We start from the raw sequence: 21,954 nt of genomic DNA, 5'->3' as shown, positions 1-21,954 counted from the left end.
GGGCCTGGCGGGGGCCCTGGCGGGGATGGGGGGCATGTTGGGCATGGCGGGGGGCCTGGCGGGGGGCCTGGCGGGGATGGGGGGCATGTTGGGCATGGCGGGGGGCCTGGCGGGGGGCCTGGCGGGGATGCGGGGCATGTTGGGCATGGCGGGGGGCCTGGCGGGGATGGGGGGCATGTTGGGCCTGGCGGGGGGCCTGGCGGGGATGGGGGGCATGTTGGGCATGGCGGGGGGCCTGGCGGGGATGGGGGGCATGTTGGGCCACTGGCAAGGAAAATGCTGACAAACTTGAACGTGGTATTTCTCCCTCCCTGTACGTGTCACATAGGTCCGCGCCCATGAGAAGATCGGGATTTGGCGTGCCATCGCCAAGGAAGTCCGGACCCTGGGGGTCCACCATCGACGGGGCACCCACTGCCGCAAGAGGTGGGAGGACATCCGCCGCGGGACCAAGAAGACCGCCGAGTCTCTGCTGGGGATGGCCTCCCAACGTAGGCGGGGTGCCTGCCGTCAACTGAGCCCCCTGATGTTCCGGATCCTGGCGGTGGCCTACCCTGATTTGGATGGGCGCGTGAGGGCAGCACAGCAGACACAAGGGGGTGAGTACAAGCATTATCTACTCTGTTGTCGCGCAGTGGAGGTGTCTGGGTGGGGGAGGAGGGCTGGGGGTCCCCCTTGGCCAGGGCGATATCTGTAGGCTGGGCACCCCCGTAAGCCCCTGTGTCCCCAGCCACCACCCTCAGTAGTTTGTCAGTACAGCCATCCCTGGGCCGTGTCATCCATGGGTGCAGTTGTCAACTCTAGGCGTGTAGGGCATGTTCCACGGAATGCGTAGCGGACCCCAAGTGCGCAACTTAGTGCAGGGGGCATCTGTGTCTGTCATGTCCGCTAACTGTACCGGAGATCCATGTACTCAATATCCCTTTATTTCTCTCTCCCCCCCCCTTTTTGTTTGTCTTTCTGTGCTTGTGTGCATCAGCATCATCAGGCGGAGGAGAAGTGGCATCGGGGCAGGAGGGAGCTGCATCTCACATGGCCCAGGAGGGCCATGCCACAGAGTCAGACTGGACCAGTGAGACGGAGGGCGAGGGGAGCTCCACGACGGGGACGACTGGACCCTGCAGCGACACGGACACGTCCTCGGAAGGGGGCTCCCTTGCGGGGGTGGCACCATCCGTGCCCCCCGCCATTACAGGTACAGCCGCCACCCAGCGCACCATCTCCGCCCTCCCAGCAGCCCCTCAGCGTTCGCCCCGTGCCCGCTCTGCCAGGAAGCCGGGCATCTCCTTCGCCCCAGGCACCTCAGGCCCTGCCCCTGTTACCCCCGCTGCCCTCAGTGAGGAGGTCATTGACCTCCTCCGAACGCTCATTGTTGGGCAGACTACCCTTTTGAATGCCATCCAGGGGGTGGAGAGGGAGGTTCATCGCAGCAATGCGTACCTGGAGGGCATTCATTCGGGTCAGGCTGCCCATCAGCGATCGTTCCAGGCCCTGGCCTCAGCACTGACGGCAGCCATTGTCCCTGTCTCCTGCCTCCCTCTACTAACTCCCTCCTCCCAGTCTCCTGTTCCTCTGCCTGTCCCACCCACACCATCAGACCAGCCTGCACACACCTCAACACCCAAGAGAAGCTCATCCAAACATAAGCACCACAGATCACGCAGACATTCACACACGCAACATTCCGATGCAGACATGCCAACAGTCACTACCACCTCTGTGACCCCCACCTCCTCGTCTCCCTCCTCCCTCCCTGTGACGTCTACACTCACACCTCCATTCACCTCACCATCAGCCAGTGTTTCCATCACCAGCACACCCTCCACTCCAGTCCGCACACGTGCAGTCACCACCCCCACTGCCATTTACACGTCCCCTGTGTCCTCTCCCACTGTGTCTGTCACCCCCTCTTCCACACCACACAAACGCAGCCACCCACCCACCCAACAGCCATCCACCTCACGACAGCCTATCCCTCCTGCACCTGCACCCAAAGACAGCAAACGTGACTCACCTACAACCACATCCTCTCCCTCCACTCCCATTCCCACTGTACCTCCCACTCTCCATTGTCCCAAGAAACTCTTCCTCGCCACCACTAACTTCTTTCCTGACCCTGAGCCCCCCCCTCCTTCTCGTCGGGGTAAGAAGAGCACCTCAGCCACCACCAGCCCTGCAGCCCCCTTGACAAGGGTGCAGGGGTATTGGAGCCCGCCAGCCCGCATGTCTGGATCTTCGCCCAGCAGCAAGGGGACAGCCAGCCCACCCCCTGGGAAGAGGAGCAGAAGGCGGAAGGGGCGCCGCAGGAGCCCGCCTTCTACATCCCCCCCGGACACCACCCAGAGACAGTCACCAGCCACAGCTCCAAAGGGAGGAAAGGGCCACAGGCCCACGACTAAGGAGGGCAAGGGCAGCAAGTCGGAGAGGTCAGGCAGCAGGCCTGCTGCCCAGGAGGAGCCCACAACCCCCATAGCCGCTGCCCCGGGAGGAACCGGCACAGCTGCCCCGGGAGAGCCCACCACCCCCATAGCCGCTGCCCAGGGAGGACCCAGCCCAGCTGGCCAGGAGGGCCCCACCACCCACAGCCCAGGTGGGCATTGAAGGAGCACCATCCCCGCTGCCCAGGAGGGCACCACCAGGCAATGAGCAGTTGGCCATAGACCGGCCGCCGTCTCCAGAACCGCTGAACTGGGCCCCGCCGTCTCCAGAACCGCTGAACTGGGCCCCGCCGTCTCACGCACCGCTCCGCTGGGCCCCGCCGTCTCAAGAACCGCTGAACTGGGCCCTTCAAGGCAAGGAGCGCTGAACTGGGCCCCGCCGTCTCCAGAACCGCTGAACTGGGCCCCGCCGTCTCACGCACCACTCCGCTGGGTCCCGCCGTCTCAAGAACCGCTGAACTGGGCCCTTCAAGGCAAGGAGTGCTGAACTGGGCCCCGCCGTCTCCAGAACCGCTGAACTGGGCCCTTCAAGGCAAGGAGCGCTTAACTGGGCCCCGCCGTCTCCAGAACCGCTGAACTGGGCCCCGCCGTCTCACGCACCGCTCCGCTGGGCCCCGCCGTCTCAAGAACCGCTGAACTGGGCCCTTCAAGGCAAGGAGCGCTGAACTGGGCCCCGCCGTCTCCAGAACCGCTGAACTGGGCCCTTCAAGGCAAGGAGCGCTTAACTGGGCCCCGCCGTCTCAAGAACCGCTGAACTGGGCCCTTCAAGGCAAGAACCGCTGGCCCTTTGGCAGACGTGGCAGGGCAGGATCTATCTCGGGCAGGGCTGCAGGATGTCCTCTGGCCAACTTGCCTCCTCCAGTGGCAGTGGGGTCTGTTATGGACTGTATGGACCGTGGCTTTGCACTCCCCAGGATGGCCCAGTGGGCGGGCCACCCTCTGTATGGACTGTTTGGACTGTGGCTTTGCTCTCCCCAGGATGGCCCAGTGGGCGGGCCACCCACTGTATGGACTGTATGGACTGTGGCTTTGCTCTCCCCAGGATGGCCCAGTGGGCGGGCCACCCACTGTATGGACTGTTTGGACAGTGGCTTTGCTCTCCCCAGGATGGCCCAGTGGGCAGGCCACCCACTGTATGGACTGTATGGACAGTGGCTTTGCACTCCCCAGGATGGCCCAGTGGGCAGGCCACCCACTGTATGGACTGTGGCTTTGCTCTCCCCAGAATGGCCCAGTGGGCAGGCCACCCACTGTATGGACTGTGGCTTTGCTCTCCCCAGGATGGCCCAGTGGGCAGGCCACCCACTGTATGGACTGTTTGGACAGTGGCTTTGCTCTCCCCAGGATGGCCCAGTGGGCAGGCCACCCACTGTATGGACTGTATGGACAGTGGCTTTGCACTCCCCAGGATGGCCCAGTGGGCAGGCCACCCACTGTATGGACTGTATGGACTGTGGCTTTGCACTCCCCAGAATGGCCCAGTGGGCAGGCCACCCACTGTATGGACTGTTTGGACTGTGGCTTTGCTCTCCCCAGGATGGCCCAGTGGGCAGGCCACCCACTGTATGGACTGTATGGACTGTGGCTTTGCTCTCCCCAGGATGGCCCAGTGGGCAGGCCACCCACTGTATGGACTGTATGGACTGTGGCTTTGCTCTCCCCAGGAGGGCCCAGTGGGCAGGCCATCCACTGTATGGACTGTTTGGACTGTGGCTTTGCTCTCCCCAGGATGGCCCAGTGGGCAGGCCACCCACTGTATGGACTGTATGGACTGTGGCTTTGCTCTCCCCAGGATGGCCCAGTGGGCAGGCCACCCACTGTATGGACTGTTTGGACTGTGGCTTTGCTCTCCTCAGGATGGCCCAGTGGGCAGGCCACCCACTGTATGGACTGTATGGACTGTGGCTTAGCACTCCCCAGGATGGCCCAGTGGTCATGGAGTCCCCTCGTGGATCTGGCGTCGTGTACTCAAGTGGCTGAGGTGCCCCCCCTTCCCTTCCCCCTGAGGTGCCTGTCCTATTTTCTTTCTGATGCCCCTGCAGTGTTCTCTCCGTGGAGTTCTTGTCGTGGGACTGGGCCTTGCCCCTTTGCACAGGACCCCTGTGATCCACGGACAGTGGTTGGACTACATTTAGTAGCTGTGTATATTTTGTACATAGTTTATTTATTTATTGGGATTACTGGTGTACATATTTCAATATATCTGCCCGTTTATGATCTCTTCTTTTGGTCTTTGCATTATTTCGGAGGGGGGTGGTTTGTGGGTTGTGACAGTGATCTGTGGGAATGCATTGATGTGTGTGTTGTAGTGGGTGTGGGTGGGTGGGTGTGTGCCGGTAATCTTTTCCCTCCCCTGTGTCGTAGGTGCAGTACTCACCGATGTCTTCCGCGCCGCCGGGCGTGCTCCTGGTATATGAGCAGGTATAGGAGTGCGGGGATGACCTGCAACTCTGGTTCCATACTGCCGGAATCTCGCGTGGAGTGCGTAGAGGTGAGCGTTTTCCCGTTCGTAGTCTGTTTCCGCCGTGTTCTTATCGGCGGTGCTCCCGCCCCGGAAAAGGTGGCGGATTGGTGGGTCGTGATAGGGTGGGCGGTACTTTGTCTGCCGCCTGGCTGTTGGCGGGGACCGCCGCGCTGTTTGTTTGTACCGCCGTGGCGGGCGGAGTGTTAATACGGCGGGCTGTGTTGGCGGTTCCCGCCAGGGTCAGAATTGCATATTTTAGACCGCCGGCCTGTTGGCGGCTTGGCCGCCGCTTTATCACCGACCGCCAGGGTCAGAATGAGGGCCAATGTTATTTTCCATGTTTCAGCAGGGTGCAATGAAAGTGTAATACAGCACTTTCTCTTGAATCAGACTTTATGCACTGCATTATGTTCTTTTTAACTTTTTAATATGGATGATAAACTTGAGCACAATTTATGGACAATGAATATCCCATAGCAGGCATTAGAGGATTGAGTCATCTCTGACCTAGGCTGCTCACAGAAAAGCAATAGCTATAAATTGAAAAGAGATGTCAGTGCCCCCCTTGGAATTTGATTTGAACACATGGAATCTCCCGTGTTCTGAGAAAGTGGCTAAAGAAATTTGATATCTGTAATGATCAATTGGAACATACTGGCTGCCAAGTGACCTGCATTGCGTGTTGCACGTACGTAAAATCCTTAAAAAATAAACATGTATGTGAATCCTAATCGTACACCAAGATTACGGCCATGGTCGCTCATAAATGTATGCAGACACTCTCACACGCCCAAGGACCGGTGGTCCTAAACACTGGTTGTAAACCAGATTGCGACCTGGATAATATTTCGCGGTGCAACTGATGTATTACAAAGTCATATCCCCAACTGCATATTAGTTGAATGTCTCAAAACCTCTTATCTCAATAATATATAAGAAGCAGGTAGCATTTTCTATCCCCTTGCAAATGCCTGTGAACAAAACGGTGGAGACCTGCAAACGACATTAGTTCTAAATCCCTGGGCTTGCATTTCCTACATACTAGTATTTTCTGAAAGTAGTCTCTGCGCATAAAGGGGCAGAGACTGCTTAAAAAAACTCACATTCAGGCAATGACATCAGGGGGCGCATGACCTGTTCTTCAGGACCCCCATCAACCTCTAACGTTCCCACCCCAGGTCTCTTTCCACCATTGAAAAGGTGGAAAATCAAATGCCCCTCACGTGGTGTGCTGGTGTCTGTTTAGTGGTTTGCAACTTTAATTTCTTTACCGAATCATGGATACATTGCATGCCATACAACGAAAAGACGATTGGAAGCTAATTAGGTCTATTCAGGGCAGACATCTTTAGTACATTGTGGCTCCTAATTTTATGATTGCAAAGCCAGGTGATTTTGCAAATTGCAGGCCTTAACACAGCAAAATCATTCTTGTACTTTGGGCCCTATGTCCCTTCACTTCATGCACTCCACTTCCTGCATTCTACGTTAACACATTTTCAAAGTGTAGGCATGCTCCTCTCAAATAACAGCTTTTAAGCTCTGCCTTTTTGAGTTCTCATTAAGGATTCATGGCAGACACGCTTGCCTTTTGGCATTTTTGTTCGTGTGCATTCATTATATTTTAGAACAGACCCACATGTGATAAGCACTCATCAAAGTAGTTTCTTTTCCACACGTCCCTAGGCAACAACGCCTCCTGCATTCATTACAGTACTTATTTTCAGATTTTTAGGTACCTTTTTTCTCACAATGTCCAGAAATGAGAATGCACAGGGTGAATCGGAAACAGCTGGTAACTTGGGCAATTTTGGGGTTTTTGTATAGCTATCCTCGGGGAAGTGTCTGGATTCCTGGTAACACAATTGTCCTGTTTGTATCTAAGGAGGTCCCTCAGAAACCTAAATCCTGAGCACTTTTTGAGGCACACAGAGTGCAAGAGCTGCAAACTAGCGAATTGGCAAAGAAAAAAAATCAGTCTCCAACAATGAACACATCAGAGCGTTTATATGGTAAAATAAATGAAAACTAGTGCAAGATTTCCAGGGTTGATGGATGAAGAGGGTTACAGTTGGAAATATATCTGTCCAAGCCAGTGCTTAATTAGCAAAATAATTAGTTCCCAAACCGCTGTTCACGTGCCTGTGGCCAGCATTATAAAATGTCAGCAGGCCGAAGACTAAAGGTTCATATTCTTGAATCCAACTCATGCCTCTTTGATCCAGTGCCAGGCAATCTATGCCCATTAATCTCAGTCTTGCAGGTTCCTGCTTTTTCCCCTAATGACAGGTTTTCTGTCTTTCTTCTTCCTCTCTAAGTGTGCTGGGTATGCCCAGACATGGCTTGCAGGCTCACTGTGCCTTTGGATTCAAGCTAGCCTGGCTGATCATGGGTGATACCCTGAAACTAGTCCCAGGATGCTTGTTTCCAGTCCAAGGTGGGTTTGACCTGGTAGTTCGGGCTGGGCTGTTCCCATGGGGAGCAGGGTTGAGACTGGTTTGCATATGGCTGGGTGCATACTGGGATGGCATGGTGGGCAAAGAAATGATGGATTGGGATGCGGCCTCATATTGCAGCAAGTGGAGGGCAGACAATACTCCCCAGCTGAAACTATACCCACTATGCTCCAAGCAAGTGGTTAAGGTGTTTGGATTTGGGGTCATTACCTGCACCAGAAGGGGAAGATCAGGAGTGTCTGGACCTAGTGTTCCCTGGTAATAACCTGTAATCAATGGATTTAGATTTGTGAAAATTGTAATGAGGCCCAAATGCTTTCTTCAGTCATCTAATGTCCCAGAAGAAACATTTTCAAGTGTTAAATTGTGAGATACCTCCTGAGAAACACTTGTTTGCCATGCTCAGAATTCCAAAATCAAATTCATCTTAAATTCACATAAATTCAATAGCCCAGTAAAAGAAATTATGGCTAGCAATTGATGTAAAACTGCTGTCCAGGGATTACTAAGGTTTTTTCAAATGTAACCTAACATGTAGTATTTGGGAAAGGAAAATTGCAAGGGAAAATGCGCAGTGGGAACTTCTTGCATCCCTAGATATTTGTTTTATCTCATTTAGAATCACACACACTTCAACAGTCTTGAGTTTTATGCCTACTTGCTTCTTCACAGGTGTTGTTGTGTCCCATTGTGTTTGGGGGATCTTGGTACCTCTAGATCACAATAAAGCTTTTCTTTCGTTTTTCTCTTCTCCTAGTGTTCAGGACACATCCAGAGCCCTCAAGGCTTTTGCGAGAGGGGGAGTTGCAGCAACTGTTAGTTGGAAATTAACAATAATGCAGGCCAACAAGGTGAGGGTAATGGTGTCACAGCATTTTTTATCAGAGCGAAAAACAAAATCTCTCAGACCCATTGTCATTTGGGTGTAGATGGCTTCAAGTGTTAGAGCTCAAAGGGGCCCACACTGTGACACAAGTTTGCATTAAGGGAGGGAGTACTTTGAAGGTAACCATTGGGAGGAGGGCACCTCTGGCAGACATGGGATCAAGTGCAGTTTGTTTCCGGATTTTTCTTGAGTCTTCTTGGTTACCATTGTGCCACCATGAAGACCCTCTTGCCAGAGGGTCTTCTTTGTGCAGTGGAGTACCTTAAGGAAATACAGAGCATTGGTACATTTTCACAATATGACCTTCAGGGGCCGGTCCTTGTTGCACATGCAACACTCTGATCTTGTTGGCTCCTCTTTCATACAATATACAACAAAGCCATGTAAGGAATGCTGGAATCAATTTCAGTCAGTGGTCATCACTCAGGCCTCTTTCAAGCCCTTTGTTTTTATCCACTCTGCCACTCCACGCAGAAACCAGTTGTATGCCCATATATGGACTTAGTCAGCAACAGATGAGATTAGCACAGGGGCACATGCTGGGAATCAGAAACTGCTTTTGACTACAACTAATCATATGAAGCACCCAACAAAATCGAGGCTACATAACTAGAGGGAGGGGGACTCCCAAGCTAGGGTAGCCTACCTCTTGTCTATCCAAGAACTATCTCACATATATCTCTCATCATCTGGGGGGGTTCACCATGCTTAGTCATGATAAAGTACACATTTTTCGACAGGGGGGAGCAGTAAATGTTGGGTCCAGGTTAAAAAAAGCTGATCTCCCCATAAATGTTGATTACAGGCACCAATGCTAATCATGTCCTGGTCTTCGGGACAGTTGTTTCTCATGATGAAAGATGTACACATTGGATGGACCATTACTGTCTAACATGAGTCCAGAACTCTGCTGGTGCTGCAACATGCAAAATCAGACAGAGCAGTTTCAGTGGACTTGTGATAATATCCTTGATCAACTGGAATGGTGAAATGAGGAGAAGCATGGCACATTGGGACTGGTGCACAGGCTTTCCATCCTACAGAAATTAAGGCTTATTTTGTTCTTATGGTGGAGGTAACTTTAACATTTTTGGCAAGGCTATGTTTAGATAGGAGATTTTGTTGGTGAAACTACATCCGGTTAAACATAGAACTAAGCCTTCATGGACGGTCTTGAACTGAATGATCTAATGAACAGTTTTTACTACTGTACTGATTTTTGTGGGTCCTTGTGAATTTTATAATGCACAGGTGGATGAAAATATTTCTATAGCTATTTGCAGCACCCCATCCAGTCACCTTTAGGTGGGACTGTCAACAACCTCACACCATAACTTTCATTGTCAATGTGTTGTTCCATATTGAATTACTTCTACACAGAAAGAACAGAGCAAAACACAACACTGTAACTCTTATTAATTCATAAATGGAAATAAACACAAAAACTTACACAGGTTTGGCATGTTCGATATGTGCAAACAAATCGAACATCAGCAACAAATTACTGTTAAAAATGGTAATACGTGAACAACGTAGGCACCCTGTTTTGAACAAATCATCTCACCTTGCTTCTTTGTCGTGTCACTCAACATGACAGAGCAATGTGGAGGCACAGTAGAGGAGTTACTTATAACATTACAGATGGTGGTTGGAAACAGGCACACAAGGGTGGAGAGGACAATACCAAATTAAAGGGTTCTCATTGTAGTCAACTGACATTTTAAAACTAAACGAAAGACTCAGACTGCCTTAGCTTGTCCACGGACAGTGATCTTATTCTTTGTTTCACTGGTCAGATTCACAAAAAGTTATATATCTGGACCAACAGCTTTTCATCCTCAGAAGGGTGTAGATGTCCAAAGTTAGTAATTCACAAAGTTCCCAGGCTATACGTCAAAAACAGTGCAGGTTACACGTCTCTAGGAGATTTAGGAAACATTTTTGTGAACTCAATGTTTCTGGCTATGCACAAGCATTTCTGCCTGTTGAATCATATATGATGTAGAGTTACTGAGTTACATATGCTGATAAAATTCTGTTGCTATGTACTACAACAATTTTTTTGTCTTCAGTAGGAAATTCTATACCTCTCCTGAGAAACATCCTTCATCTACACTACGACCAATCTTTGGGCTGTCCTGAATCCCTTCGGACCCAAGAAATGATCATACCCGAGTAGGAAGGATTCAGACAGGATAATGAGACTATTTTGGAAAAAATATAAATAAAGTGGATTAAAAATAGAGGACTGAAATAATTGCCTTTGTCCTTGGGATCCTGAGATTGGATCCACGTCCCTTCAATGGACTGCCAAACCATGAGCTTTCCTAGTTTTCCGCAGTACCTGTGCCAGCCCTTGTGGAAGCCCATGTCTTCCCTTCCTCACAGTTAACAATCTGACGATTCTATCCTGCCTCAGTCCTCTCGTTCTGATGTTCTACTATCAGCTCTAAAAGTTGAACTTGTATTCTTCTCCAGTGCTTACTCCTTGGTCTAGATTGAGACACAAGTGCTTCAAGAACATCACCGCATATTATGGTAATACTTTCACATAAACTCTCATTATCCTAATGAAACTTCTGGATTTGGGCGGCAGAATCACCTGCACTGTGGAAGACTGAGTCTGAACCCACTACAGGTGACACCGGTCGGCCTAATCCGGGCTTTGCTCCAGCTGACTAGCAGTGCCTCATATCCACCCAAGAGCAGGGATGATTGGGCAACCGAGTGCATGACACAGTTGACTCCTCAGGGAAATCGTGGTCGCTCAGATCTCCTCCGTTTCTCTCAGTTACATTAGTCTCACATATACAAGGACAATCAGAGGCAGAATATATATTTCAAGAAGGGTTTATTGAAGTAACTGCATCTTAGATAATAAAGCATGTACTGCGATAACTAGGACGATGAAGCATGACAGGATTAAAATTGTGACAAGGAGAGTGAAGCATAAAAATAACACTACCAGATTGTCAATAGAATCATTAATATAGGTCCTACCTAGGCAATGCTAGAGCACAGCATGTTAAGCTCTAGTTCTGCCCTTCAGTTTCCCCTGGGAAAGACATCATCCCTCATACCTGAGCAAGAGGCCTGCAGTCTACTTAAGCAGCTGCAGCAAAGCACTCAGCAATCAGCATACAGTCGTGGTCATCTGACTGGAATCTCCCTCTAACATACATGGGTCAAAGTAATTTTTTTGTAATAAAACAGCTGATGTTCCAAGAAAGTATTCCTACATAAGGGTGTTATGTTTTTATGAAAACTAGAGACAAACCATTTACCACATTTGCTGGCTTACTGTAGCCTTGAGAAAAGCACAGAGTGAAAGAAATGCCTTGTTTAAGAATGCGGTGCTGGCATAGGCAAAGAACAGCTAGATAGAGAAAAAAAAAACTGCAAATGTGGTTATTGTTAAAATAATAAATGAAGCTGAATAAAATATATCTAGGTTAAAGTGCACAGCGGCAGGCAGTTCGCTAAAATAATGTGTATGAAGCTATAGCTAAAATGGCTACACAACACCCTCCCCTTGCTGGTTCAGAAGTGGTTCAAAGCCTAATTATTTATAAAAGCTACTAAGACTCAACCTAAGATATATATAAGAATGTCAATAATGACAAGTTAAAAAGACACTTGAGCATGAGTAAAAAGGACAATTTAAAATGGTAACTGTTGCGTAAAAAAGGCTGAATTTCAGGAGTCAGAGTCATTTGGAAGTTGCCAATTGAATCCAGGATAATTGAAGACATGAAATCTTCCACTTCGGCAGGTGGTAAAGTAGGAAGTTCATTGCCAAGGAAAACTAAGGAGCATTCGTGTTCCAAAGCTTGTGCTCTAACCAAGGCAGCAGCATTCTGTGGTGTGCCCAACAATGAGAATGAGTTTAGAGCTGCAGCTTTCATGTAGGGCAACTCATAAGCAGCTTTCCGTAACAAAGGCACCCTCAACGCGCATGTCTGGTAATGAGCCCTCAGCGAGAACATCAACAGATCAGCGTGCAATGAAAGCAAGCGCTGCATAGAAAGACAAACTTTCAGTGCATGTTCGAACGAGCACTAACGGCACCGAAACACAGGCTGCACACAAATCAAAACTGGTCTGAATGACAGAGACCAGTCACACTCCAATTGCTCCAGGAGTGTTGCTCCAAAGTACTGCCTCATGTGTTCACAACGCAGCTGCGCTGGTGGGAGAACTTTCAGTCCTCCTTGGTGCGGTGGGACTGCCAATGCACAGAAAAAAATAGCAATAGCAAGATGCCACCTATTATAGCCAAAGTTATCTGAAATCCACCCAAAATACTGGAGAATATTGATTGGATGGCTGATGGTATAGAGCCGAATATAGAGGAGAAGGTGTGAATAAAACCAGAACCGACGGCCTTAAAGAAATTTGTAATTCCAGTAGTACTGGACGCATTAAATATTCGTCCTGCAAGCTCACCAAAGTGTCTCAGAAAGTTGGTACTTAAAAGAGACTGTATCTCTGCTGATGACCTTGCCACCTGAAGCGCATAGTTCTTGTGTGCAGAGGTGAGTGCCACATGTTTTTGAAACAATGAAGCCTTGAGTCTGCTCAACTTGTCAAAATTCACATTTGACGTTGCGATATGGGGTCAGCTACTTCCCTCTGAAGTGTAGGAGGAAACTTCTTATGTTCGTACGTTCCCGCAGCATGTAAGAATCTTAGAGACCGAAACGACATAAACTATTCCGGCTCGCATGCCACAACAATTTTCATTATTGATGAGGATATAGCTGCCATTTGAGAGCACCTGGAGTGCATGTCTAATCAAGGGGACTGGAACTCCCTTTAGAAAACAAGCCAAGTTTGCTGCCGAAGCATTACACGCCCCGTGCAAGGACAGCTGTTTACAAAACATTGAATGGCTGACAGAAGTCTTGCATTCACTACCGCTAAGAAAGACCTCTTTTGTGCCACTGAGACATTTGTACAAGGATAGCTCCCACACCTCATAGATGCAACTATCTCCTAGCCCTTCATATCTGCCCACTGCAATGTGTTTTGAGCTGGACGTGAACTGTTGTACAGTTTCATTTAAAAATCTCATTTGAACAGGTATCAGGCATGCTCTAAATAAAGCTTCCTATCCCCTTATTTGCCAATTTTTGTTCCCCACACACCTTTTAAATCAATCGACTTCAACCAATATTCATAACCTTCGATAGCCAACCGGAAAACAAAGGAATATGAATAAATGAATTTCCTATCTGTCAATAATATATGTAAATTTTTCTTTAATGCCAATTTGAAATAATATGACTCAGCATTTTTAACACTGCCCAGAATAATATGCATTTTGTTTCAGAATATATTTTAGAACTCCCTTGTGGTGGAGTTGGACAATGTTTTCCCATTGTGTGTAATTAAAAATAGTCTTTGGGGTACTTGCTCTGTGAAATGAAATGGTGTCCATAATAATTATAGCAAAACATGTCACCATAATTTTCTTTGGATTGATAAACATCCTCATTTTCAAATACAGTAAAATACAGCAATTCAGTCATCAGAGAATCAACAGTTTTTACATCCCAGTCATCAGCAACAACTCCGGGTGTTATTACATCGTTCATAGAAAGTTTAAACGCATATGATATTTGAATGACTTCCGTGGGGGCGTATATATCAAATGTGACTTTATCCAGACAATCTCATCAGGAATTGGTATCGCAGAAATATTCACACAAGACACGTGACTGCAGACCTTGTGAGAAGAAAAATGGGGTTTCAGGACTTCATCCACCAGTTCAACTGTTGATCTTTCAGGAAGAAAATGACCATGTATTAATAGAAATAATGTTATGACAAAGCCAATCCAAAGGAGGAAAGCTAATACAGTCAAGGTAAGCCACAGATAGTTCCATGGGAGAATAAAGTAATTTGTTTTAAGCCAGTTTATCATTATATGTTTTTGGCAGTTCAGCTGTAGAAGAGGCAAGTGAGTCCGAAAAAGTGTTATTGATGTCAGTAAAGTATCCAGAAATAGTTCATGCAAAAGCTGGAGCTGTATTTGTAGGAGGGGAACTGGTAGGGGTCCCCAGCGGTGGTTCACAGTAAATGACGCCACCCGTCTGTGTTGAAGTTTGTCAAATCGATCAGTAATTTCGATATCGTTTGTTGTCACAGATGTTAGTGGAACTAAAGCAAGATCATTTTACACCCTCCCCAAGCTCGGAGAGGTGTCAGCGTTGCTGCTAAAAACTTGTAGAGGGACATCTTGACCTTGGAATCCAGATGTTAGATGTTATTGGTACATCCTTAATTCTGGCGGAGGCAGCACTGGCAGAAGCATTGTTGTCACTGAACTGTTGTAATTCCTGCAAGACAGTGACACCTCCATTTATGTCAAAAGGTGTTTCTGCGACCTCCACCCCAGGACCATCAAGTTCTGGAACATACAGTTGAGTTCCTAATAGGTACTCATATGAAGTATGGCCCCTCCAGGGACCTTCTAGTCAGATTGTTAAGTGCTCTCTGGACTCCAGACAGGGGATTAAGCCAACTATGACCCGTACCTAATACTCTGGCTGTTAAGGACTGCTTTAAATCACAGTTTAGTTGCTCCACTACACTATTTCCCTAGGGATGAAATGGAGACGAGTAATTGAGTTGGACCCCCTAATGAAGCCATGGCATCCCTGAATGCCCTTGAGGCAAAGCAGTGCCCTGGTCCGAGTGGAAAGCCGCAACTGCATATGTGCAGATAAAGACTTGCAAATCTTTAATAACAGTCCGAGAGTCAGCCGAGCATTGTGGCCACACCCATAGAAATCTGTAGCAAGAGTCAACAGCGACTAAAATGTATTTGTATGCACTGTCCGGTGTTAGGGGACCACAATGGTCCAAGTACACACATTGTAAAGGTTAGTTGGAAATTAGGAGGGGTGTCTGCGGTGGGCGTTTGACGGTGGATCCCTTAATTTGTTGGCAGATGTCATAACAAAGGACATACTGCTTGGCCTGTTTAGATAGGTGTGGCCATCAATAATGTGCTTGCAATAATGATATTGTAGCCGCCACACCAGCATGGCCAGATGCAACCCCCTCATGCGCTGCTTTAACCAACTCCAGTCTTATGTCTTTATTGGGAATTACTCGAACTCCCACGCCTGGTGCTTTTACTTCTGCATGAAGGTAGCCTCCCATTAGGTAGGAATATTTTGCAAGAAATGCTTTTGGATAGGACGTGCCTTCATCCGTAGCTTTCACAGCAGCCCATATGTCATTGTCCAGTTTCGTTCCAGAACGAGTTACTACAGCAACAGAAGCCGTAGCTTCTGCTGATTTGGCTTCTTCATCAGCCAGTGTATTTCCAGCAACGTGTATTCCAACATACTGGTGTCCAAGTGTATGTGCAACATGGACGGTTTGGTAGCGTTTTCTTCAGATCTGCTACTTTCCCCCACAGAAGTCTGTGTTTGATACCTGAGCAAGAGGCATATTATCTACTTAAGCAGCTGCAGCGAAGCACTCAGCAATCAGCATACATTCGTGGTCATCTGGCTGGAATCTCCCTCTAACATACATGGATCAAAGTGGTGTTTTTATAATAAAACAGCTGATGTTCCAATAAAGGATCCCTATGTAAGAGTGTGTGTTTCTAGGAACACTAGAGACAAAGCTTTAACACGTTTGCCGGCAGCCTATCTTACTGTAGCCTTGAGAAAAGATCAGAGTGAAAAAAATGTCTTGTTTAAGAACGAGGTGCTGGCCTAGGCAAAGAACAGATAGATAGAGAAAATAAAAAAAGACCGCAAATGTGGTTATTGTTAAAATAATAAACAAAGCTCAATAAAATATATCTAGGTACTTTAGCGGCAGGCCTAGTTTGCTAAAATAACGTGTATGAAGCTATAACTAAAATGGCTACACAACAATACCAAGGCAGTGCTTTACCTCTTTCCACATATTACCTATGACAACGAAAGGTAAATAGAAAAGAACCTGCAACTCACTCACACCTGTGTGTGTTTAAGTAGCCTGAACAGACACAGCTTTGTCCCACGATGAATCTCATGGTAACTATTTAAATCACTATATAGTTAAATTAATTAATATATGTGTCAGCCCTTTGTGATCCAGCATGATTAACAACGGGCAAATTTCATCTAGCCATTCAAGGATAATCACAAAATAACTATGATCCACCCAAATTATGTTTGATGTAAGCATAACATTATTAATTATAATAAATACTAAATGTCAGAATAAACAAGCAAAGGTACATTCTTAGAACTATCTCCTTCCAACATCCATTTCCTTATGAATATTCATACGCGTAAACTTAAAATAATATCTGGTCCACACAAAATGTCCTTTGACCTTGTACTCAGCTTTGCTGCATTTCAGGGGCAAGTCACATATCAATAAATGAAGACAGTGATATGTATTATGGGTTGTATGATGGAACCACGCATGCTGGAATAACGCATACCTTAACAACCGGGCGGAAACATAACCGCATCTTTCCACCCATGCCTTTATCATGCATAACTTTACAATGAATTTTGTTGTGAAAGTATGGCATGTTTCTAAACAGCATGCAACATGGCATGTGTTGTTCTGTCATGCAGCCCCCCTCAGCCCTGAGGCCCAAAACTACCCCGACCCCTAATACCTATGACCCCATCCCCCAACTCCCTGTTCCTAAAAAAAAAAAACGATCCCAACCCCCCACCTTGCCCTTAAAAACTAAAGTACCCAGACTCCCCACCCACCCTAAGCCCTAAAAAAAAAACTACACCCACCCCTGCCCCATAAAACCAAACTACCCGGAAACTCGCCACCTGCCCTGAGCCTTAAAAAAAATTTAGCCTGACTCCCCACCCCACCACTAAAAACGAAACTACCCTAACCCACCCCACCCTCCATGAGCCTTAAAAAAAAAATGCCCTGACCCCCCCACCCCCACCCCTGCCCCTAAAAACTAAACTACCCCGACACCCCCCCACCGGCCCTGAGCCGCAAAACCTCCCCCGTAATAAGTAAACTACCCCGACACCTCCACCCACCCTAAGTCCTAAAAAAAAAAAAACTATCTCGACCTCCACCTCTGCTCCTAAAAACGAATCTACCCAAACCCCCACCAGCCCTGAGCCCTAAATCCACCCCACTGATAAAAACTACCCATCAACCCTGCCCCAACCCCACTTATCTCACTGCATCCTCTCCCGATCCTTCTTCCTCTTCTCTACTCCCACCCTTCTTTAAGCCTTCCCCCACCTCTTAAAAATAAACCACCCCACCCTAAGCCCTAAATAAACAAAATACGGAAACCCCGCCACTCCCGTCCCTAAAAAAATAAATAGTCCAACCCTCTAAGCCCTAAAAAAAATACCAGACCCCCACCCCTTAAAAAAAATAATAGCCGGCTCGACCCCCCACCCACTCCAATCCCTTAATCCACTCCCCAGCCTCACTTACCTCATCCTGTCCTCAGCCGCCTCTCTCAACCAACGCACGGCTTTTTCTGTGCCTTAACCACGCAGATGCATAGTTTAGCACATTTGTGGTTGAGGCACAAATAAATGCCATGCGTTGTTCCGGCAAGCGTGGTCACGTCCGCTTTGTTAAGGATTCGTTGGTAGGGAGGATTCCCTTTATTGTCACATACATTTTAACCCTTCTTAATGTCAGGCGGCTGACAACTATTGACATTCATGCAGACTGCAAGACTTAAGGGTCCAGAAATCATTCTCCCTATGACCTTTGCTGCTCTCCGTGGAGTAAATGTTCAGTAAATGTAATACAAATTTCTCTATTTTGCTTTGCGCTTTTATTCCTGAACACGTCCCATCTTCAGATTCTTAGGAAGATTCATCCTTTGGCCTGAAGAGACCTGTATTTTACACAGGAATTCCTACATTATTGAAGACGGTAATGCCAATAATCCCCACGACAGAAGCAATTCTTTCCTCATCTGTGATTTAGTTAACGAAGCGAAATAATAAACTTAGAGCTGATGACCATGTAAGACGAAAACCGGTATGGAATTACTGTTTAGTATACTCCACAAGCTTCGTCCCGAGCTTTAAAGCATCCTCTTTCATCAGGCTCTCTTGTTCGAGCCAAACCATTTCAACCGAATCTGCCATTTTACCCATTTATTCTAGTGTGCTGTGTCAGTCACTTTTCCCTCACACTGACCGTCCATCTTGCTTCACCAGATACGTTACTTACTCTGGCTGTGGGCCAATGACACCTGTTGCTGTTGTCTAAAACGGATCCTGGCACACACCCCTTTCCAATACTCCAGGCATCATCCTCTTAGCAGGACGTCTCATCATTCAAGATCATCTTATCTAATGTGCTGGGGGCCACACTAAATGATGAAAGGCATCCCAAGAAATCCCACAACGGGAGACTCCATGAGGGCAAGTTTTCACCTGAGACTGGGAATGTGGCTTTGCACAGTCTCTCTCACTCCTGTTATGGATCCCATATCTTCAGCCGAAGAGAAGCGCAAGCCATCTTCAAGATTTTGAAGGTTGCTATGACTAACCATCCACTCCGCTCAGGTTTACAACAAAGGGGGGACAATATCTATGCAATAGCACCAGAATTCTAACATCACTAACTGGCACATACACTGCATGCAAATCTCCATGGATAATTCAGTATGTTGCGTTCTAATTGCCAGCCCAGCTTAGTCAGGACAGAGTACAGTGATTAAAAGAAACCTTTAATTTATCATCTCAATCACCTAATCCAATGCACCTGAAACAAACAAATACTGCATGAAAATATACCCCCAACTAAACTTCACACTTCCTCTTCCTGTTGAAGCATACGACCCCTACCTTTCTCCAGGTCCTTCTGTGTGAGTTACATGCTGTGTCCTTCCATTCCAGTGTGGGATCTTTTTTCCTGTCCCTCCTCCTAGTTATTTGCCGAGAACCATATTCAGTCCGAGCGCCAAGTGCTAACCCACACCCTACGCCCAGTTCCCCTTTTTTTAGTAAGGGTATCCTTACAGCACAAGTTTAAACTTTTCCAACTTCTTATGTGCGTTGTACATTGCAGCGCACTTGTAAAGTTAGAAAAGCTTGGACTAAAGAACAATTTTGCCCAATCTTACACCGACACATAGGGGAAGACTTAAGATTTAAGAAAAGTGGTGCACCTAGTGCAGCGCTACTTTCCTTGTACCCTTTAGCGCCCCCTTACCTCCACATGGGTGCGCTGTATTTAAAATACAGCGCACCATGGCGCAGGCTAGGGGGCAAAGAGCGTCATTTTGTACGCTATTGATGTACTCTGCAGGAGTAGCGCCAACATTTTGGCACTACTCCTACAGAATACATATGGGCCCCTTATAAATAATGGAAGCCCCCCTGTTAACGCCTGCTCTGAGCAGGCGTTAAATGTGCCCAAAAAAATGGCGCAAGGAAATCTGTTTGAGATTTCACACATGTACTACCCACGATGCAGCCCCTTGAACAATAGTGCTACTTTGTGTTATTTTAGGACTAATTTCCAGGGCTGGGAAAGTAAATCCCAACTCTACACATTGCTCTGGTTTGCATCACCAAAAATGTTGTTTCTGCTGAAATTGATACAAATAGTATGAACTGAGAATGTGATGCATAATTTAGTTTTTATCCTACTGTAGTTTGAGAAAATAAAAGCACCAACACATGTAAGATGCGTATGTATGTGTACACTAATACAGTATCAGTTGTTTGGTTGAAAATATGTTCAAGCAAAAAGCAAATAGACTCATCTTACTACTATGTAGGCGGCTGTCTATGTTGGACCCCAGTCAAATGTAATCACCATTGAAGATTTTATTGGTCATTTCTCGTGTACCAGGGTGAACCTTTTCTGAATAGTCAGCTGTTTCAAGATCCACAGTCGTGTTTCCTCCGTTATAGAGGAGGAGAGTTGCCCCACTGCCTCAGCAGCATAAAATCATGTAAAACAAAATGATAAGAAAGCAGTTTTATTATCACTTTATTTTACATAAGCACGACAGAGCCGAGTCTTGTGGGGCGGGGCCAAGGCAAGCATGGAGGGCACTTGTAGTGGTGGGCACTGCAAGTGAACATGGCGGTTTGGCCAGCTGCCTGAAGATGGCCGAACCGTCATGCCCACTTAAATGTCTCCATGCTATTGCTGGACATCAGCAGGCACAGGCTTTCAGTCCCTCTGGGAGCGTAAAAGCAGAACACCGCCTAATCCCAGCGCTGCTCTCATGCTGGGTAATAGTATTACCAACATTAGAGCAGCATCTGGATTGGCGCAGACTATTCTGGGAGCCTGTGACAGAAGAGGACCCAGACGTGAGGCGGCAGGTAAGTTTTATTGTAAACGTATTTATTATTGTCCCCCGCGCTGCCCCACCACTTTTCCCTCCTGGCACCCACCATTGATCTACAGGGACACTGTTTAACGGTGTACGATGTCCCAGGTCATGCAGTTTTGTAACTTTAGATCATGTGCTGGAAAACTGGAATGCCAACTTTAGATCACATGCTGGAATGCTTGGAATGTCAAGTTATTTTAGTGCCATTCTATGTAAATGTAAATTAGCACTTGTATAGCGCACTACTCACCCGTTAGGGTCTCAAGGCACTGTGCTCATACCGCTATGGAACCCCTCCTGGCTTTTCCCTGTGAGGCACCCACTCCTGAGCACCCCCAGGGTGAAGCCAGGCATCCAAGCGCTGTTGGGGCCGTTGTGGAGATTAAGCAAGCTATTGCCCAGAGTTGCAGAGTGGGACCCATGAATTAGATTAGGCACCAAGGCGAGAATTATCTGGTCAAGGGGAATTAAGCCCAAGACCTGCTGAAGCGGGACTTGAACCCTGGTCTTGAGCCAGATCTCTGCTTCAGGGTCTGCCGCTCTAACCATTGAGCCACACTTCTCCACTATAGAGTCTATACTGCCATTGGTAAGACCGTGCAGCACTGCCAGAGGTCTGCGGTTCTGGACCCTCACTAAATCATGTTGGAAGCTGGGGACCCTCTGCCTGAGCATCTTCTATGATTTGAACCTCATGTCAGCCCTACATTTTGCGCTATTTTTTGTGTTAAATGCGTTCCTGTCCTTTACCTATGTGTTTTGGTTTGGAGTGGAGTGGATGTATGTGGTGTGTAGTGGAGGGCTGGCTGTATGTGGCGTGGAGTGGAATTATGTGGGTTGGTTTGGAATTGTCTGTGGTGTGGAGTGGATTTGTCTAGTGGAATTATGCGGCATGGAGGATAGATGGGCATGTGCCATGTGATCAAAAGACAAAGAAAGGCATACAAAAGGCGTAGAAAAGCTAGCCAGCAGAAAAGTAAAAGTAAACAGAGAATGACAACAAGGCAGGCAGGCAGGCAGGCAGTTAAAGAAGAGATACACACAAGTAAAACAAGAGGGGAAAGGTACATACCAATCACAAAAATAAAATATTTGTGGAATCGGCCTAAAATTCGACTAATAAAGCTCACAAATAGGAAACAAGAATGCCTGTTTGGCCTGTTTAATAATGATTCATATCTTGCTATCTCTACCTGTTTTAAATGAACACGCAAACCTCTACTACTGCTATTATAATGCACCTCACCAGCACTACCGCAAGCGGACCTGACAACTTAAAAGCAGATGCCAGCTCCCAAAGTCACTCTGTTGTGTGTTTGCATGTAGGCCAGACCTAAAAACGGGAAAGGATGTTTTGGCCATCAATCACAAGAACACACATC

The 21,954-nt window shown here is 47.5% G+C and overlaps 1 protein-coding gene across 1 annotated transcript in view; it reads right to left on the bottom strand.

Moving 5' to 3' along the window:
- LOC138265594 (prolactin-releasing peptide receptor-like) overlaps positions 1–21,954 on the bottom strand; it is a 650,903-nt gene that overhangs the window by 312,524 nt on the left and 316,425 nt on the right. The gene's annotated exons all lie outside the window — the stretch shown is intronic.

Source organism: Pleurodeles waltl, chromosome 11 (genome assembly GCF_031143425.1).
Source record: "Pleurodeles waltl isolate 20211129_DDA chromosome 11, aPleWal1.hap1.20221129, whole genome shotgun sequence".
In the NCBI taxonomy this organism is placed as follows: Eukaryota; Metazoa; Chordata; class Amphibia; order Caudata; family Salamandridae; genus Pleurodeles; species Pleurodeles waltl.
This window is presented reverse-complemented; position numbering and strand designations above follow the sequence as displayed.